Genomic DNA, 12,835 nt, shown 5'->3' on the forward strand with positions numbered 1-12,835 from the left:
CAGTAAACCTGAAGTGAAGCATCGGAATCTAGAACTGGACTCACATGAGATGTTCAAATCATAGAAAGTGAGAGTGTCAGTCCTCTTGTACTTAAGTCGGCATTGTACCTTTTGTATTAAATTCGGATGCAAACTCTGTGTTTCATCGCCAATTAGAAGGTCCAAGGGATACAGTAAACCTGAAGTGAAGCATCGGAATCTAAAACTGGACTCACAGGAGAGGTTCAAATCAAAGAATGTGAGAGTGTCAGTCCTCTTGTACTTAAGTCGGCATTGTGCCTTTTGAATTTAATTCCGATGCAATTTCTGTGTTTCATCGTCAATAAGAAGCTGCAAGGTATACAGTAAACCTGAAGTGAAGCATCGGAATCTAAAACTGGACTCACAGGAGAGGTTCAAATCATAGAAAGTGAGAGTGGTAGTCCTCTTCTACTTAGGTCGGCACTGTGCCTTTTGAATTTAATTCCGATGCAATTTCTGTGTTTCATCGTCAATAAGAACGACCAAGGGGTACAGTAAACCTGAAGTGAAGCATCAGAATCAAAAACTGGACTCACAGGAGAGGTTCGAATCATAGAAAGTGAGAGTGTCAGTCCTCTTGTACTTAAGTCGGCATTGCGCCATTTGTATTAAATTCGGATGCAATTTCTGTGTTTCATCGTCAATGAGAAGGTCCAAGGGATACAGTAAACCTGAGGTGAAGCATCGGAATCTAAAACTGGTCTCACAGAAGAGGTTCAAATCATAGAAAGTGAAAGTGTCAGTCCTCTTGTACTTAAGTCACCATTGTGACTTTTGTATTAACTTCGGATGCAATTTCTGTGTTTCATCGTCAATAAGAAGGTGCTAGGGATACAGTAAACCTGAAGTGAAGCATCGGAATCTAAAACTGGACTCACAGGAGAGGTTCAAATCATAGAAAGAGAGAGTGTCAGTCCTCTTGTACTTATGTCGACATTGTGCCTTTTGTTTTAAATTCGGATGCAATTTCTGTGTGTCATCGTCAATAAGAAGGTCCAAGGGGTACAGTAAACCTGAAGTAAAGCATCGGAATCTAAAACTGGACTCACAGGAGAGGTTCAAATCATAGAAAGTTAGAGTGTCAGTACTCTTGTACTTACGTCGGCGTTGAGCCTTTTGTATTAATTTCGGATGCAAACTCTGTGTTTCATCGTCAATAAGAAGGTCCATGGGATACAGTAAACCTGAAGTGAAGCATCGGAATCTAAAATTGGACTCACAGGAGAGGTTCAAATCATAGAAAGTTAGAGTGTCAGTCCTCTTGTACTTAAGTCGGCATTGTGCCTTTTGAATTTAATTCCGATGCAATTTCTGTGTTTCATTGTCAATAAGAAGGTCCAATGGATACAGTAAACCTGAAGCGAAGCATCGGAATCTAAATCTGACCTCACAGGAGAGGTTCAAATCATAGAAAGTGAGAGTGTCAGTCCTCTTTTACTTAAGTCGGCATTGTGCGTTTTAAATTTAATTCCGATGCAATATCTGTGTTTCATCGTCAATAAGAAGGTCCAAGGGATACAGTGAACCTGAAGTGAAGCATCGGAATCTAAAACTGGACTCACAGGAGATGTTCAAATCACATAAAGTGAGATTGTCGGTCCTCTTGTACTAAAGTCGCCATTGTGATTTTTGTATTAAATTAGGATGCAATTTCTGTGTTTCATCGTCAATAAGAAGGTCCAAGGGATACAGTAAACCTGAAGTGAAGCATCGGAATCTAAAACTGGACTCACAGGAGAGGTTCAAATCATAGAAAGTTCGAGTGTCAGTCCTCTTGTACTTAAGTCGGCATTGTACCTTTTGTATTAAACTCGGATTCAAACTCTGTGTTTCATCGTCAATTAGAAGGTCCAAGGGATACAGTAAACCTGAAGTGAAGCATCGGAATCTAAAACTGGACTCATAGGAGATGTTCATTTCATAGAAAGTGAGATTGTCACTCCTCTTGTACTAAAGTCGCCATTGTGATTTTTGTATTAAATTCGGATGCAATTCCTGTGTTTCATCGTCAATAAGAAGGTCCAAGGGATACAGTAAACCAGAAGTGAAGCATCGGAAACTAAAACTGGTCTCACAGGAGAGGTGCAAATCATAGAAAGTTAGAGTGTCAGTCCTCTTGTACTTAAGTCGGCATTGTACCTTTTGTATTAAACTCGGATGCAAACTCTGTGTTTCATCGTCAATTAGAAGGTCCAAGGGATACAGTAAACCTGAAGTGAAGCATCGGAATCTAAAACTGGACTAACAGGAGAGGTTCAAATCATAGAAAGTGAGAATGCCAGTCCTCTTGTACTTAAGTCGGCATTGTGCCTTTTGAATTTCATTCCGATGCAATTTCTGTGTTTCATCGTCAATAAGAAGGTGCAAGGTATACAGTAAACCTGAAGTGAAGCATCGGAATCTAGAACTGGACTCACAGGAGATGTTCAAATCATAGAAAGTGAGAGTGTCAGTCCTCTTGTTCTTAAGTCGTCATTGAGCCTTTTGTATTAAATTCGGATGCAATTTCTGTGTGTCATCGTCAATAAGGAGGTCCAAGGGATACAGTAAACCTGAAGTAAAGCATCGGAATCTAAAATTGGACTCACAGGAGAGGTTCAAATCATAGAAAATTAGAGTGTCAGTCCTCTTGTACTTAAGTCGGCATTGTGCCTTTTGTATTAAATTCGGATGCAATTTCTGTGTTTCATCGTCAATAAGAAGGTCCAAGGGATACAGTAAACCTGAAGTGAAGCATCGGAATCTAAAACTGGACTCAGAGGAGAGGTTCTAATTATATAAAGTGAGAGTGTCAGTCCTCTTGTACGTAAGTCACCATTGTGCCTTTTGAATTTAATTCCGATGCAATTTCTGTGTTTCATCGTCAATAAGAAGCTGCAAGGTATACAGTAAACCTGAAGTGAAGCATCGGAATCTAAAACTGGACTCACAGGAGAGGTTCCAATCATAGAAAGTGAGAGTGTTAGTCCTCTTCTACTTAGGTCGGCACTGTGCCTTTTGAATTTAATTCCGATGCAATTTCTGTGTTTCATCGTCAATAAGAACGTCCAAGGGGTACAGTAAACCTGAAGTGAAGCATCAGAATCAAAAACTGGACTCACAGGAGAGGTTCGAATCATAGAAAGTGAGAGTGTCAGTCCTCTTGTACTTAAGTCGGCATTGCGCCATTTGTATAAATTCGGATGCAATTTCTGTGTTTCATCGTCAATAAGAAGGTCCAAGGGATACTGTAAACCTGAGGTGAAGCATCGGAATCTAAAACTGGTCTCACAGAAGAGGTTCAAATCATAGAAAGCGAAAGTGTCAGTCCTCTTGTACTTAATGCACCATTGTGACTTTTGTATTAACTTCGGATGCAATTTCTGTGTTTCATCGTCAATAAGAAGGTCCTAGGGATACAGTAAACCTGAAGTGAAGCATCGGAATCTAAAACTGGACTCACAGGAGAGGTTCAAATCATAGAAAGTGAGAGTGTCAGTCCTCTTGTACTTACGTGGGCGTTGAGCCTTTTGTATTAAATTCGGATGCAAACTCTGTGTTTCATCGTCAATAAGAAGGTCCAAGGGATACAGTAAACCTGAAGTGAAGCATCGGACTCTAAAACTGGACCCACAGGACAGGTTCAAATCATAGAAAGTGAGAGTGTCAGTCCTCTTTTTCTTAAGTCAGCATTGTGCCTTTTGAATTTAATTCCGATGCTATTTCTGTGTTTCATTGTGAATAAGAAGGTCCAAGGGATACAGTAAACCTGAAGTGAAGCATCGGAATCTAAATCTGACCTCACAGGAGAGGTTCAAATTATAGAAAGTGAGATTGTCAATCCCCTTTTACTTAAGTCGGCATTGTGCGTTTTAAATTTACTTTCCATGCAATATCTGTGTTTCATCGTCAATAAGAAGGTCCAAGGGATTCAGTAAACCTTACGTGAAGCATCGGAATCTAAAACTGGACACATAGGAGATGTTCATTTCATAGAAAGTGAGATTGTCGGTCCTCTTGTACTAAAGTCGCCATTGTGATTTTTGTATTGAATTCGGATGCAATTCCTGTGTTTCATCGTCAATAAGAAGGTCCAAGGGATACAGTAAACCTGAAGTGAAGCATCGGAAACTAAAACTGGTCCCACAGGAGTGGTGCAAATCATAGAAAGTTAGAGTGTCAGTCCTCTTGTACTTAAGTCGGCATTGTACCTTTTGTATTAAACTCGGATGCAAACTCTGTGTTTCATCGTCAATTAGAAGGTCCAAGGGATACAGTAAACCTGAAGTGAAGCATCGGAATCTAAAACTGGACTAACAGGAGAGGTTCAAATCATAGAAAGTGAGAATGCCAGTCCTCTTGTACTTAAGTCGGCATTGTGCCTTTTGAATTTCATTCCGATGCAATTTCTGTGTTTCATCGTCAATAAGAAGGCGCAAGGTATACAGTAAACCTGAAGTGAAGCATCGGAATCTAGAACTGGACTCACAGGAGATGTTCAAATCATAGAAAGTGAGAGTGTCAGTCCTCTTGTTCTTAAGTCGCCATTGAGCCTTTTGTATTAAATTCGGATGCAATTTCTGTGTGTCATCGTCAATAAGGAGGTCCAAGGGATACAGTAAACCTGAAGTAAAGCATCGGAATCTAAAATTGGACTCACAGGAGAGGTTCAAATCATAGGAAATTAGAATGTCAGTCCTCTTGTACTTAAGTCGGCATTGTGCCTTTTGTATTAAATTCGGATGCAATTTCTGTGTTTCATCGTCAATAAGAAGGTCCAAGGGATACAGTAAACCTGAAGTGAAGCATCGGAATCTAAAACTGGACTCAGAGGAGAGGTTCTAATCATATAAAGTGAGAGTGTCAGTCCTCTAGTACGTAAGTCACCATTGTGACTTTTGTATTAATTTCGGATGCAATTTCTGTGTTTCATCGTCAATAAGAAGGTCCAAGGGATACAGTAAACCTGAAGTGAAGCATCGGAATCTAAAAGTGGACTCACAGGAGAACTTCAAATCTTAGAAAGTGAGAGTGTCAGTCCTCTTGTACTTAAGTCGCCATTGTGCCTTTTGAATTAAATTCGGATGAAATTTCTGTGTGTCATCGTCAATAAGAAGGTCCAAGGGATACAGTAAACCTGAAGTAAAGCATCGGAACTTAAAACTGGACTAACAGGAGAGGTTCAAATCAAAGAAAGTTAGAGTGTCAGTCCTCTTGAACTTAAGTCGGCATTGTGCCTTTTGTATTAAATTCGGATGCAAACTCTGTGTTTCATCGTCAATAAGAAGGTCCAAGGGATACAGTAAACATTAAGTGAAGCATCGGAATCTAAACCTGGACTCACAGCAGAGGTTCAAATCATAAAACGTTAGAGTGTCAGTCCTCTTGTACTTACGTCGGCATTGTGCCTTTTGAATTTAATTCCGATGCTATTTCTGTGTTTCATTGTCAATAAGAAGGTGTCAAGGGATACAGTAAACCTGAAGTGAAGCATCGGAATCTAAAACTGGACTCACAGGAGAGATTCAAATCATAGAAAGTGAGAGTGTCAGTCCTCTTTTACTTAAGTCGGCATTGTGCGTTTTAAATTTAATTCCGATGCTATATCTGTGTTTCATCGTCAATAAGAAGGTCCAAGGGATACAGTAAACCTGAAGTGAAGCATCGGAATCTAGAACTGGACTCACAGGAGATGTTCAAATCATAGAAAGTGAGAGTGTCAGGCCTCTTGTACTTAAGTCGGCATTGTACCTTTTGTATTAAATTCGGATGCAAACTCTGTGTTTCATCGCCAATTAGAAGGTCCAAGGGATACAGTAAACCTGAAGTGAAGCATCGGAATCTAAAACTGGACTCACAGGAGAGGTTCAAATCAAAGAATGTGAGAGTGTCAGTCCTCTTGTACTTAAGTCGGCATTGTGCCTTTTGAATTTAATTCCGATGCAATTTCTGTGTTTCATCGTCAATAAGAAGCTGCAAGGTATACAGTAAATCTGAAGTGAAGCATCGGAATCTAAAACTGGACTCACAGGAGAGGTTCAAATCATAGAAAGTGGGAGTGTTAGTCCTCTTCTACTTAGGTCGGCACTGTGCCTTTTGAATTTAATTCCGATGCAATTTCTGTGTTTCATCGTCAATAAGAACGTCCAAGGGGTACAGTAAACCTGAAGTGAAGCATCAGAATCAAAAACTGGACTCACAGGAGAGGTTCGAATCATAGAAAGTGAGAGTGTCAGTCCTCTTGTACTTAAGTCGGCATTGCGCCATTTGTATTAAATTCGGATGCAATTTCTGTGTTTCATCGTCAATGAGAACGTCCAAGGGATACAGTAAACCTGAGGTGAAGCATCGGAATCTAAACTGGTCTCACAGAAGAGGTTCAAATCATAGAAAGTGAAAGTGTCAGTCCTCTTGTACTTAAGTCACCATTGTGACTTTTGTATTAACTTCGGATGCAATTTCTGTGTTTCATCGTCAATAAGAAGGTCCTAGGGATACAGTAAACCTGAAGTGAAGCATCGGAATCTAAAACTGGACTCACAGGAGATGTTCAAATCATAGAAAGAGAGAGCGTCAGTCCTCTTGAACTTATGTCGCCATTGTGCCTTTTGTTTTAAATTCGGATGCAATTTCTGTGTGTCATCGTCAATAAGAAGGTCCAAGGGGTACAGTAAACCTGAAGTAAAGCATCGGAATCTAAAACTGGACTCACAGGAGAGGTTCAAATCATAGAAAGTTAGAGTGTCAGTCCTCTTGTACTTACGTCGGCGTTGAGCCTTTTGTATTAAATTCGGATGCAAACTCTGTGTTTCATCGTCAATAAGAAGGTCCATGGGATACAGTAAACCTGAAGTGAAGCATCGGAATCTAAAACTGGACTCACAGGAGAGGTTCAAATCATAGAAAGTTAGAGTGTCAGTCCTCTTGTACTTAAGTCGGCATTGTGCTTTTTGGATTTAATTCCGATGCAATTTCTGTGTTTCATTGTCAATAAGAAGGTCCAAGGGATACAGTAAACCTGAAGCGAAGCATCGGAATCTAAATCTGACCTCACAGGAGAGGTTCAAATCATAGAAAGTGAGAGTGTCAGTCCTCTTTTACTTAAGTCGGCATTGTGCGTTTTAAATTTAATTCCGATATAATATCTGTGTTTCATCGTCAATAAGAAGGTCCAAGGGATACAGTGAACCTGAAGTGAAGCATCGGAATCTAAAACTGGACTCACAGGAGATGTTCAAATCACAGAAAGTGAGATTGTCGGTCCTCTTGTACTAAAGTCGCCATTGTGATTTTTGTATTAAATTAGGATGCAATTTCTGGGTTTCATCGTCAATAAGAAGGTCCAAGGGATACAGTAAACCTGAAGTGAAGCATCGGAATCTAAAACTGGACTCACAGGAGAGGTTCAAATCATAGAAAGTTAGAGTGTCAGTCCTCTTCTACTTAAGTCGGCATGGTACCTTTTGTATTAATCTCGGATGCAAACTCTGTGTTTCATCGTCAATTAGAAGGTCCAAGGGATACAGTAAACCTGAAGTGAAGCATCGGAATCTAAAACTGGACTAACAGGAGAGGTTCAAATCATAGAAAGTGAGAATGCCAGTCCTCTTGTACTTAAGTCGGCATTGTGCCTTTTGAATTTCATTCCGATGCAATTTCTGTGTTTCATCGTCAATAAGAAGGTGCAAGGTATACAGTAAACCAGAAGTGAAGCATCGGAATCTAGAACTGGACTCACAGGAGATGTTCAAATCATAGAAAGTGAGAGTGTCAGTCCTCTTGTTCTTAAGTCGCCATTGTGCCTTTTGAATTAAATTCGGATGAAATTTCTGTGTGTCATCGTCAATAAGAAGGTCCAAGGGATACAGTAAACCTGAAGTAAAGCATCGGAACTTAAAACTGGACTAACAGGAGAGGTTCAAATCATAGAAAGTTAGAGTGTCAGTCCTCTTGAACTTAAGTCGGCATTGTGCCTTTTGTATTAAATTCGGATGCAAACTCTGTGTTTCATCGTCAATAAGAAGGTCCAAGGGATACAGTAAACATGAAGTGAAGCATCGGAATCTAAACCTGGACTCACAGGAGAGGTTCAAATCATAAAACGTTAGAGTGTCAGTCCTCTTGTACTTAAGTCGGCATTGTGCCTTTTGAATTTAATTCCGATGTTATTTCTGTGTTTCATTGTCAGTAAGAAGGTGTCAAGGGATACAGTAAACCTGAAGTGAAGCATCGGAATCTAAAACTGGATTCACAGGAGAGATTCAAATCATAGAAAGTGAGAGTGTCAGTCCTCTTTTACTTAAGTCGGCATTGTGCGTTTTAAATTTAATTCCGATGCTATATCTGTGTTTCATCGTCAATAAGAAGGTCCAAGGGATACAGTAAACCTGAAGTGAAGCATCGGAATCTAGAACTGGACTCACAGGAAATGTTCAAATCATAGAAAGTGAGAGTGTCAGTCCTCTTGTACTTAAGTCGGCATTGTACCTTTTGTATGAAATTCGGATGCAAACTCTGTGTTTCATCGCCAATTAGAAGGTCCAAGGGATACAGTAAACCTGAAGTGAAGCATCGGAATGTAAAACTGGACTCACAGGAGAGGTTCAAATCAAAGAATGGTAGAGTGTCAGTCCTCTTGTACTTAAGTCGGCATTGTGCCTTTTGAATTTAATTCCGATGCAATATCTGTGTTTCATCGTCAATAAGAACGTCCAAGGGGTACAGTAAACCTGAAGTGAAGCATCAGAATCAAAAACTGGACTCACAGGAGAGGTTCAAATCATAGAAAGTGAAAGTGTCAGTCCTCTTGTACTTAATGCACCATTGTGACTTTTGTATTAACTTCGGATGCAATTTCTGTGTTTCATCGTCAATAAGAAGGTCCTAGGGATACAGTAAACCTGAAGTGAAGCATCGGAATCTAAAACTGGACTCACAGGAGAGGTTCAAATCATAGAAAGAGAGAGTGTCAGTCCTCTTGTACATATGTCGACATTGTGCCTTTTGTTTTAAATTCGGATGCAATTTCTGTGTGTCATCGTCAATAAGAAGGTCCAAGGGGTACAGTAAACCTGAAGTAAAGCATCGGAATCTAAAACTGGACTCACAGGAGAGGTTCAAATCATAGAAAGTTAGAGTGTCAGTCCTCTTGTACTTACGTCGGCGTTGAGCCTTTTGTATTAAATTCGGATGCAAACTCTGTGTTTCATCGTCAATAAGAAGGTCCAAGGGATACAGTAAACCTGAAGTGAAGCATCGGACTCTAAAACTGGACCCACAGGAGAGGTTCAAATCATAGAAAGTGAGAGTGTCAGTCCTCTTTTACTTAAGTAAGCATTGTGCCTTTTGAATTTAATTCCGATGCTATTTCTGTGTTTCATTGTCAATAAGAAGGTCCAAGAGATACAGTAAACCTGAAGTGAAGCATCGGAATCTAAATCTGACCTCACAGGAGAGGTTCAAATCATAGAAAGTGAGATTGTCAGTCCCCTTTTACTTAAGTCGGCATTGTGCGTTTTAAATTTACTTTCGATGCAATATCTGTGTTTCATCGTCAATAAGAAGGTCCAAGGGATTCAGTAAACCTTAACTGAAGCATCGGAATCTAAAACTGGACTCATAGGAGATGTTCATTTCATAGAAAGTGAGATTGTCGGTCCTCTTGTACTAAAGTCGCCATTGTGATTTTTGTATTAAATTCGGATGCAATTCCTGTGTTTCATCGTCAATAAGAAGGTCCAAGGGATGCAGTAAACCTGAAGTGAAGCATCGGAAACTAAAACTGGTCTCACAGGAGAGGTGCAAATCATAGAAACTTCGAGTGTCAGTCCTCTTGTACTTAAGTCGGCATTGTACCTTTTGTATTAAATTCGGATGCAAACTCTGTGTTTCATCTCCAATTAGAAGGTCCAAGGGATACAGTAAACCTGAAGTGAAGCATCGGAATGTAAAACTGGACTCACAGGAGAGGTTCAAATCAAAGAATGTGAGAGTGTCAGTCCTCTTGTACTTAAGTCGGAATTGTGCCTTTTGAATTTAATTCCGATGCAATTTCTGTGTTTCATCGTCAATAAGAAGCTGCAAGGTATACAGTAAACCTGATGTGAAGCATCGGAATCTAAAACTGGACTCACAGGAGAGGTTCAAATCATAGAAAGTGAGAGTGTTAGTCCTCTTCTACTTAGATCGGCACTGTGCCTTTTGAATTTAATTCCGATGCAATTTCTGTGTTTCATCGTCAATAAGAACGTCCATGGGGTACAGTAAACCTGAAGTGAAGCATCAGAATCAAAAACTGGACTCACAGTAGAGGTTCGAATCATAGAAAGTGAGAGTGTCAGACCTCTTGTACTTAAGTCGGCATTGCGCCATTTGTATTAAATTCGGATGCAATTTCTGTGTTTCATCGTCAATAAGAAGGTCCAAGGGATACAGTAAAACTGAGGTGAAGCATCGGAATCTAAAACTGGTCTCACAGAAGAGGTTCAAATCATAGAAAGTGAAAGTGTCAGTCCTCTTGTACTTAAGTCACCATTGTGACTTTTGTATTAACTTCGGATGCAATTTCTGTGTTTCATCGTCAATAAGAAGGTCCTAGGGATACAGTAAACCTGAAGTGAAGCATCGGAATCTGAAACTGGACTCACAGGAGAGGTTCAAATCATAGAAAGAGAAAGTGTCAGTCCTCTTGTACTTATGTCGCCATTGTGCCTTTTGTTTTACATTCGGATGCAATTTCTGTGTGTCATCGTCAATACGAAGGTCCAAGGGGTACAGTAAACCTGAAGTAAAGCATCGGAATCTAAAACTGGACTCACAGGAGAGGTTCAAATCATAGAAAATTAGAGTGTCAGTCCTCTTGTACTTACGTCGGCGTTGAGCCTTTTGTATTAAATTCGGATGCAAACTCTGTGTTTCATCGTCAATAAGAAGGTCCATGGGATACAGTAAACCTGAAGTGAAGCATCGGAATCTAAAACTGGTCTCACAGGAGAGGTTGAAATCATAGAAAGTTAGAGTGTCAGTCCTCTTTTACTTAAGTCGGCATTGTGCGTTTTAAATTTAATTCCGATGCAATATCTGTGTTTCATCGTCAATAAGAAGGTCCAAGGGATACAGTGAACCTGAAGTGAAGCATCGGAATCTTAAACTGGACTCACAGGAGATGTTCAAATCACAGAAAGTGAGATTGTCGGTCCTCTTGTACTAAAGTCGCCATTGTGATTTTTGTATTAAATTAGGATGCAATTTCTGTGTTTCATCGTCAATAAGAAGGTCCAAGGGATACAGTAAACCTGAAGTGAAGCATCGGAATCTAAAACTGGACTCACAGGAGAGGTTCAAATCATAGAAAGTTAGAGTGTCAGTCCTCTTCTACTTAAGTCGGCATTGTACCTTTTGTATTAAATTCGGATGCAAACTCTGTGTTTCATCGTCAATTAGAAGGTCCAAGGGATACAGTAAACCTGAAGTGAAGCATCGTAATGTAAAAGTGGACTCACACGTGAGGTTCAAGTGATAGAAAGTGAGAGTGTCAGTCCCCTTGTACTTATGTCGGCATTGTGCCTTTTGAATTTAATACCGATGCAATTTCTGTGTTTCATCGTCAATAAGAAGGTACAAGGTATACAGTAAACCTGAAGTGAAGCATCGGAATCTAAAACTGGATTCGCAAGAGAGGTTCAAATCATGGAATGTTAGAGTGTCAGTCCTCTTTTACTTAAGACGGCATTGTGCCATTTGTATTAAATTCGGATGCGATTTCTGTGTTTTATTGTCAACAACAAGGTCCAAGGGATACAGTAAACCTGAAGTGAAGCATCGGAATCTAAATCTGACCTCACAGGAGAGGTTCGAATCATAGAAAGTGAGAGTGTCAGTCCGCTTGTACTTAAGTCGGCATTGTGCCATTTGTATTAAATTCGGATGCAATTTCTGTGTCTCATCGTCAATAAGAAGGTCCAAGAGATACAGTAAACCTGTGGTGAAGCAGCGGAATCTAAAACTGGACTCACAGGAGAGGTGCAAATCATAGAAAGTGAGAGTGTCAGTCCTCTTGTACTTAAATCACCATTGTGACTGTATTAATTTCGGATGCCATTTCTGTGTTTCATCGTCAATAAGAAGGTCCAAGGGATACAGTAAACCTGAAGTGAAGCATCGGAATCTAAAACTGGACTCACACGAGAGGTTCAAATCATAAAAAGTTAGAGTGTCCGTCCTCTTGTACTTAAGTCGGCATTGTGCGTTTCAAATTTAATTCCGATGCATTATCTGTGTTTCATCGTCAATAAGAAGGTCCAAGGGATACAGTAAACCTGATGTGAAGCATCGGAATCTAGAACTGGACTCACAGGAGATGTTCAAATCATAGAAAGTGAGATTGTCGGTCCTCTTGTGCTAAAGTCGCCATTGTGATTTTTGTATTAAATTTGGATGCAATTTCTGTAATTCATCGTCAATAAGAAGGTCCAAGGGATACAGTAAACCTGAAGTGAAGCATCGGAATCTAAAACTGGACTCACAGGAGAGGTGCAAATCATAGAAAGTTAGAGTGTCAGTCCTCTTGTACTTAAGTCGGCATTGTACCTTTTGTATTAAATTCGGATGCAAACTCTGTGTTTCATCGTCAATTAGAAGGTCCAAGGGATACAGTAAACCTGAAGTGAAGCATCGGAATGTAAAACTGGACTCACAGGAGAGGTTCAAATCATAGAAAGTGAGAATGTCAGTCCTCTTGTACTTAAGTCGGCATTGTGCCTTTTGAATTTCATTCCGGTGCAATTTCTGTGTTTCACCGTCAATAAGAAGGTCCAAGGTATACAGTAAACCTGAA

This window comes from Schistocerca serialis, chromosome 11 (genome assembly GCF_023864345.2).
Source record: "Schistocerca serialis cubense isolate TAMUIC-IGC-003099 chromosome 11, iqSchSeri2.2, whole genome shotgun sequence".
NCBI classification, from domain to species: domain Eukaryota; kingdom Metazoa; phylum Arthropoda; class Insecta; order Orthoptera; family Acrididae; genus Schistocerca; species Schistocerca serialis.